The sequence below is a fragment of the Phocoena phocoena genome, chromosome 11 (genome assembly GCF_963924675.1).
Source record: "Phocoena phocoena chromosome 11, mPhoPho1.1, whole genome shotgun sequence".
NCBI lineage: Eukaryota > Metazoa > Chordata > Mammalia > Artiodactyla > Phocoenidae > Phocoena > Phocoena phocoena.
Genome location: NC_089229.1, coordinates 69,448,477 through 69,457,480, shown reverse-complemented (window position 1 = coordinate 69,457,480; position 9,004 = coordinate 69,448,477). Strand labels below are relative to the sequence as shown.

Here is a 9,004-nt window from a genome sequence, read left to right as displayed (position 1 = left end):
CTGGTGGATAAGGCTATCTAAGAGGCTTGTGCAAGTTTCCTGATGGGACTAGTGGTGGGTAGAGCTGAGTGTTGCTCTGGTGGGCAGAGCTCAGTAAAACTTTATACACTTGTCTGGTGATAGGTGGGGCTGGGTTCCCTCTCTGTTTGTTGTTTGGCCAGAGGCAACACAACACTGGAGACTACCTGGGCTCTTTTGTGGGGCTAATGGAAGACTCTGGGAGGGCTCACATCAAGGAGTACTTCCCAGAACTTCTGCTGACAGTGTCCTTGTCCCCACAGTGAGCAGTCACCCCCGCCTCTGCACGAGACCCTTCAACACTAGCAGGTAGGTCTGCTTCAGTCTCCCCTTGGGTCACTGCTCTTTCCCCTGGGTCCTATGTGCACACTACTTTTTGTGTGCCCTTGAAGAGTGCAGTCTCTGTTTCCCCCAGTCCTGTTGAAGTCCTGCAATCAAATCCCACTAGCCTTCAAAGTCTGATTCTCTAGGAATTCCTCCTCCCGTTGCCAGACCTCCAGGTTGGGAAGCCTAATGTGGGGTTCAGAACCTCCACTCCAGTGGGTGGACTCCTGTGGTATAATTGTTCTCCAGTCTGTGAGTCACCCACCCAGCAGTTATGGGATTTGATTTTACTGTGATTGTGCCCCTCTACTGTCTCATGTGGTTTCTCCTTTGTCTTTGTATGTGGGGTATGTTTTTTGGTGAGTTCCAGTGTCCTGCTGTCGATGATTGTCCAGCAGCTAGTTGTGATTCTGGTGTCTCATAAGATGGAGTGAAAGGATGTCTTTCTACTCTGCCATCTTGGTTCAGGGCCCCAGAATAGATTTTAAAACAAAGGCTATAAGAAAAGCCAAACAAGGGCATCATATAATGATGAAGGGCTCAATCCATGAAGAAGATATTATACTCACTAACAATCATGCACCCAATACAGGAGCAACGAAATATTTAAAGAAAATACTAAACCGACATAGAGGGAGAAATTGATAATAATACAATAATAGTAGAAGACATTAACACCCCACTGACGTCAATGGACAGATCATCCAGATAGAAAATCAGTAAAGAAAAGCAGTGTTAAATGACACAATAGAGCAGTTGGACTTAGTTGATATCTATGGGACATTACATCCAAAATAATCAGAATACACATTCTTTTCAAGTGCACATAAAATGTTCTCCAGGATAGATCACATCTTAGGTCATAATACAAGCCTCAACAAATTTAATAGGATAGAAATTATATCAAACACTTTTTCCCAACCACAATGGTATGCAAGTAGAAATCAATTCCAGAAAGAAAAATGGGAAGAGAATGAACACATGGAGACCAAACAACATCTTACTAAAATAACACAATGGGTCAAAGATGAAATCAAAGAGGAAATCAGAAAATGTCTTGATAGAAAAAAGATGGAAACACAACTTCAAAATCTATGGGATGCAGCAAAAGCAATTCTAAGAGAGAAGTTCATAGTGATATGGACCTTTCTCGAGAAACAAGAAAAATCTCGAACAAATAATCTAACCTACCATCTAAAGGAATTAGAAAAAGACACATGCACCCCAATGTTCATTGCAGCACTATTTACAATAGCCAGGTCATGGAAGCAACCTAAATGCCCACTGACAGACGAATGGATAAAGAAAATATGGTATATATATATACAATGGAATATTACTCATCCATTAAAAGGAACGAAACTGGGTCATTTGTAGAGATGTGGATGAATCTAGAGACTGTCATACAGAGGGAAGTAAGTCAGAAAGAGAAAAACAAATATCGAATATTAACGCATATATGTGGAACCTAGAAAAATGGTACAGATGAACTGGTTCGCAGAGCAGAAATTGAGACTCAGATGTAGAGAACAAATGTATGGACACTAAGGTGGGGGATGTAGCGGAGGTGGTGGTGGTGTTGCTGTGATGAATTGGGAGATTGAGATTGATGTATACACACTAATATGTATAAAATGGTAACTAATAAGAACCTGCTGTATAAAAAAATTAAATTTAATTTAAAAAATGAAATAAAGGAATTAGAAAAAAAAGACAAGCAAAGCCCAAAGTCAGCAGAAGAAAGGAAATAATAAATATGAGAGGAAATAAATAAAATAGAGACCAAAGAACAATAAAGAAGATCAATGAAACCAAGACCTGGTTTTCTGAAAGGATAAATAAAATTAATAAACATTTAGCCACATTCACCAAGAAGAAAAGAGGAGACCCAAATAAACAAAATAAGAAATGAAGGAGCAGAAATAACAACTGATACCACAGAGGCAAAAAATCATGAAAGGATACTAAGAACAGTTGTATGCCAACAAATTGGACAACCTAGAACAAATGGCCACATTTCTAGAAACATACAGCCTGCTAAGACTGAATCAAGAAGAAACAGACAATTTGAACAGACTGATCACTAGACATGAAATTGAATCTGTAATAGTAATTAAAAAAAAAAAACTTCCTGCAAACAAAAGACTAAGACTGGATAGCTTCACAGTGGAATTCTACCAAACATGTAAAGAAGAGCTAATACCTACTCTTCTCAAACTATTCCAAAAAATTGAAGAGGATAGAGCACTCCCAAATTCATTCTACAAGGTCACCATTACCCTGATACCAAAAACAGACAAAGATACTACAAAAAAATAAAATAACAGGCCAATATTTTTGATGAATATAGATGCAAAAATCCTCAGTAAAATATTAGCAAACTGAATCCAACAATACATAAAAAGGTTCATACACCACGATCAAGTTGGAGTTATTACAGTGTCACAAGGATGGTTCAACATATGCAAATCAATCAATGTGATACTGATACACCACATTAATGAAAGGAAAGATAAAATCATGATCATCTCATGGTAGCTCTATTTTTAGTTTTGAGAAACTTCCATACTGTTTTCCACAGTGGCTGCACCAATTTACATTCCCACCAGCAGTGTATGAGGATTCCGTTTTCTTCACATCCTTGTCAACATTTGTTATTTGTGTTCTTTTGGGTGATAGCTATTTTATCATCAGGTGTGAGGTGATATCTCATGGTGGTTTTGATTTGCTTTTCTCTGATGACTAGCAATGTTGACCATCTTTTCACGTCCTGTTGGCCATCTGCATTTCCTCTTCGGAAAAATGTCTATTCAGTTCTTCTGCCCATTTTTAACTCAGGTTTTTTGTATTTTTGATGTTGAGTTGTATGAGCTGTTTATAGATGTTGGATAGTAACATTGGATATTAACATCTGTAATATCCCTTATTGGTAATATCATTTGCAAAATTTTTTCCCATTCAGTAGGTTGTTTTTTTGTTTTGTTGATAGCTTCCTTTGCTGTGCAAAAACTTTTAAGTTTAATTAGGTCTCATTTGTTAATTTTTCTTTTATTTTCTTTACTTTAAAAGAAAAATCCAAAAAATATGTTGTGATATATGTCAAAGAGCATTCTGCCTACATTTTCTTCAAGGGGTTTTTTGGTTTCTGATCTTACATTTAGGTCTTTAATCCATTTTGAGTTTATTTTTGTGTTTGGTGTTAGGAAGTGTTCTAATTCCATTATTTTACATGTAGCTGTCCAGTTTTCCCAGCACCACTTATTAAAGAGACTGTCTTTTCTCCATTGTATATTCTTGCCTCCTTTGTCATAGATTAATTGACCATAAGTGTGTGGGTTTATTTCTGGGCTATCTATCCTGTTCTATTGATATATATGTCTGTTTTTGTGCCAGTACAATGCTGTTTTGATTACTGTAGCTTTGTAGTATGGTCTGAAGTCAGGAAGGGTTATACCTTCAGCTTCCTTCTTTTTCTCAGGATTGCTTTGGCAATTCTGGGTCTTTTGTTGTTTCATATATATTTTAATATTACTTGTTCTATTTCTGTGAAAAATGCCACTGGTATTTTGTTAGGGATTGCATTAAACCTGTAAATTGCCTTGAGTGATATGGTCATTTTAGCAATATTAACTCTTCCAATCCAAAAACACGGTATATGTTTCAATCTGTTTGTTTGTCTTCAATTTCTTTCATCAGTGTCTTATAGTTTTCAGAGTACAGGTGTTTTGCCTCCTGAGGTAGGTTTATTCTTAGGTATTTTATTCTTTTTGATGTGATGGTAAATGGGATTGTTTCCTTAATTTCTTGTTCTGATACTTTGTTGTTAACGTATAGAAATGCAATAGATTTCTGTATATTAATTTTGTATCCTGCAATTTTACTGAATTCATTGATGAGTTCTAGTAGTTTTCTGTTGGCATCTTTATGATTTTCTATATAAAATATCATGTCATTTGTAAACAGTGACAGTTTTACTTCTTCCTTTTCTATTTGAATTCCTTTTATTTCTTTTTCGTCTTTGATTGCTATGGCTAGGACTTCCAAAAATATGTTGAATAATAATGGCAAGAGTGGGCATCCTTGTCTTATTCGTGTTTTTGGAGGAAATGCTTTCACCATATGACCCAGCAATTCCACCCCTGGGTATATATCTGAAGAAAACAAAACAAAAACACTGATTCGAAAAGGTACATGCACCCCAATGTTCACAGCAGCATTATTTACAATTGCCAAGATATGGAAACAACCTAAGTGTCTGTCAACAGATAAATGAATAAAGAATATGTGGTATGTATATACAATGGAATACTACTCAGCCTTACAAAAGAACAAAATTTAGCCATTTGCAGCAACACAGATGGACTTGGAGGGCATTATGCTAAGTGAAATTAGTCAGACAAAGAAAAATACTGTATGATATCACTTCTATGTGGAATCTAAAAAATAATACAAACAAATGTATATGCAGAACAGAAGTGAACTCACAGATATAGAAAACAAACTTATGGCTACCAAAGGGGAAAGGGAAGTGGGGAGGGACAAATTAAGGGTATTGGATTAACAGGTACAAACTCCTACATAGCACAGGAAATTACACATTTTATTTTGTAATAGCCTATAATGGAGTATAATATGCAAAAACACTGACTCACTATGCTGTGCACTGAATCAAATACAATATTATAAATCAACTATAGTTCAGTTAAAAAAAAGATTTTTATTATGTTGATTTTTTCAGTCTCACTATCATGTATATAGGAAGGATATTGTTGTTGTTGTTGTTTTTAATTCTCTTTGGGGTCTGGTAAAGCCATTCCTATCTTACCAAGGAATTATTTTATTTTATTTATTTTTGGCTGTGTTGGGTCTTCATTGCTGCACACGGGTTTTCTCTAGTTGCAGCAAGTGGGGGCTACTCTTTGTTGGGGCATGCGGACTTCTCATCACAGTGGCTTCTCTTGCTGTGGAGCACAGGTTCTAGGTGTACAGGCTTCAGTAGTTTGGCTCATGGGCTCAGTAGTTGTGTCTTGTGGGCTCTGGAGTTCAGGCTCAGTAGTTGTGGCACATGGGCTTAGTTGCTCCACGGCATATGGGATCTTCCTGGACCAGGGCTCAAACCCGTGTCCCCTGCATTGGCAGGTGGATTCTTAACCACTGAAGCACCAGGGAAGTCCCAGGATATCGATTTTTATTTATGTCCTTTGATATGCTTCTTAAATTTCAGAATTAAATTTGAGACTTTCTTTCATCTGGTGACAATCTCTACTGAGTCCCAGTCTTAAATTTGAGAACTCATGTTTTTTGTCAATTCTAAATGTTTCTTAGTTTTTACCTCTTCAAATATTCCATCTCTTTCATTCTAATTCCTACTAGATATATGCTGGGCTTTCTATTCTGTTCTTCAAGTAGATCTTATACTTTAACCTTTCTTTTCTATTTTCCATCTCTTTATTTTCTGTGTTCCTTTATGCATAAATTTCTCACCTATATTCTAATTCATTAATTCTTTCTTCTACTATATTTAAACTGCTGTTCTCCTGTTCATTGAGTTTTTAATTTTAGTTACTAAATCTTTCATCTTATGATATTATAATTTCTCTTTTTTACATTGCCATTTAAAAAGTATCACCCTTTCCTTCTTTCTTAATTTTTTACCTCCTTAATAGTTTTAAGGAGATAGTTTTATAAGCACTTTGCCTGTTACTTTATCCCATATTCTTTGTAGTGGTAATCTCTCTGTTACATTTGCTGATTCTCTTGTGTTGTGAACTCATCTTCATCACATGCATGGCCTCAAGGCCATATTTTCTGTCACTACTTGGATATTTTCCCTTTGGCCAAATATATCCAATATACCACCAGGCTGTACTATTATTTCAGCTCTTGAGTTTAATGTTCTGGCTTTGACTCCTGCTTTGTTTCTGGTTGATTTCCCTTTTTGTCTTTTGAGTTCAGCTCTGTATTAAAATATTTTGCTATATTTTATTTTTTATTTCTATATGTTTGTAAAGGAAAGGATGTTCTCTTTCCTGTTCTCTGTGCTGCTTAAACAGAACATCTTTTTAAAAGCAAGTGTTTAAAGAACACTTGTTCTTTTAAAGAAGGGTTTAAAATGGCCCATTTTATATTCCAAAGAGATCCATATTAAAAGGATGCATGTAAGCCTGAATATGGAAAGGACCGTGCATACAGATTTGAGTACTATTTAAGAGGCATAGAGTAGGTCAATTTGAGAGACTCAAGCCTAAGCACTTGGTGAGGTTTTGTGGTGGTGCTGGTGGCACTTTGGTCTGGATCTCTTGGTGAATCATGGTGCTATTAATTGGAATCAGGAACAGGGAAAATTCATATATTCTGGTACTTGTAGGATATGCAGGTAGAAAGATCCAGAAGGCAACAGGAAATACTAGTCAAGAGCTCTGGAGATCAATGAGGATTTAATCTTGTGGCTGGAAGTTGGAGACATGGCTGTACATTACAGGAAGAATGTATGCAGTGAGAAGAGACTGGTACAGTGAGTCCTATTAATATAAATATTAGAGAATAGTACAATGAGCACTAGCAATATAATGAGTCCAGAAGAGAATGGCATGAGGGGAATCAAGAAAGATGCTCTCAGTGAACACTGATATCCTCACATATACAGAAGGACAGCTGGTGATTCAAAAGATGGACAATAAAGACCCAGTAAGTTCAGATTTTAAAGTGTGAGATGATCAATGTTGGTGATATGTCAGTAAGGAAAGGAAGTCAGAATATGATAATTATGATAAGAGAAAGTGAATTGTTTATATTCACATGATTAAGAGCAGGCATCATGGATGACAAAGGCACTGGAGATGGCCTTTGAAGAACCATCTCTAACCACCGAAGCCTACAGAGGAAGAGAGTTAAATTTCATCTCAGATGGTATAGGCTGTTGTTCATATTGATTCAATACCAGGATGCAATTCACCAACTACATCATTTAGCTGGTCAGACCAAAATAGAAATTATTATGTTAGTACCCAAACCAGGAAGAAGGATTCCTTCAAATGCAACCAACTTGGGAATCTAGTCCCTACCTCTCAAGCTGCAAAACTGTGCTGTTTCAGCCACAGGGATGAGAGAGCTGTTTCTTTTACACAGGATAAGGCCCTAGAGCCAACTACTTCTGAACAGGATGAAACATTTGTAGGTCTTAAGCAAACTAAAAGCTGCTTTCTTCTCTGCCTAAATCAGAACTCTCTCCTCTACCATCATTTCCCCTGTGAGTTCTAGCTGCTTGGCCCTCCATGAACATTCAGCTCTGTCTCTTCAACTCAGGGAAGCTCCGGGACTCAGCCTGGTTTCCTTCCCCATCCCCGTGCTGTAGCCTGGAAAAGCTCTCAAGGCAGGAAGTTGGGGCAATCATAGGGCACGTTTCTCACAGATCACTGTCATGTGTTACCTGATGCCCAATGTTTTTTTTTTTTTTTTTAACATCTTTATTGGGGTATAATTGCTTTCCCAATGTTTTAAGAATCAAATTTTTAATTTATTTGGCCTGTTATTTTAGTAACTTCCTGTCAACGTTGCATCTCTTTCCTTGTACTTTAGTTCCACTTTTTGATTTGACTCTCTAATTTGACACTTTTTCCCTTAGTTGAACAATTTTGTTTTGTTTTGTTTTGTTTTTTTGGTGGTGCGCGGGCCTCTCACTGTTGTGGCCTCTCCCGTTGCGGAGCAACAGGCTCCGGACGCGCAGGCTCAGTGGCCGTGGCTCACGGGCCCAGCCGCTCCACGGCATGTGGGATCTTCCCGGACCGGGGCACGAACCCATGTCCCCTGCATCGGCAGGCGGACTCTCAACCACTGCGTCACCAGGGAAGCCCAGTCAAACAATTTTAATCAAGTTAATAGTAAGCAGTAAAAGGGCAGTTACATGAAAAGTCCTATATTTTATGTGTTTAAACTGTTTTTCATTGTCTTTACTTGTAAGGTGTTGAAGGTGGGGTGCACTCCTGAATCTTCTTTCTGGTGGAATAAACTACATATTGTTCTGGAGTGCCGCTTCGATGAATTCATGGTTTGTCCAAATGAACTTACCAGCAGTCGTGTTCTTGTTGTTGGAGCATCATTGATTGCACAGTGAAGCCAAGGATGCCATTCCGGGGGCACCATGCTTCCATCCACATCCCGTGATGTGTTTCTGCCATTCATTTCAGTAGTGTGTATGACTCATCAGTGATGACCAAAAAACTGCTTGCTGCCTTCAGAGTGTTTGTTTCCATGTTTGTCTTCCCCACTAACGTACCAATCCTCAGGTCGTTTGCCCTGAGGAAAATTCATAGATTGCTGCGGAGGCCGACGTGGCTGCTGATCCGCTGCAGCCTGCATTCAGGACTCGCAGGAACTCCATCGTGTCCCACAGGCCCAGCCTCCGGGGTGCACCAAGCAAAACCCACTCAGGGGGAAAGCCGCCAGGAGCAGCTGGGAGCACATGATAGAAAGTTTCACGTGGGAGAATATTCAGACTCCTGTTACGTCTTCTTTGGTAAGAATTAGAAGCTGATTTTATGCATTTAGAACTAATTCTTTTCATTGTCATAATAAAAACAATTTAAGAAACACATTAGGATGGATATACAAATGTATATTTAATAGCCAAATTCTAAGACTTAGAATGAGGAGAGCAGGGAAG

General features: G+C 37.9%; 1 pseudogene; it reads right to left on the bottom strand.

Moving 5' to 3' along the window:
• Nucleotides 1-8,291: 8,291 nt before the first annotated feature.
• On the bottom strand, nucleotides 8,292-8,722 carry LOC136130977 (NADH dehydrogenase [ubiquinone] 1 alpha subcomplex subunit 12 pseudogene; annotated as a pseudogene).
• Between the last annotated feature and the right edge of the window lie 282 nt (nucleotides 8,723-9,004).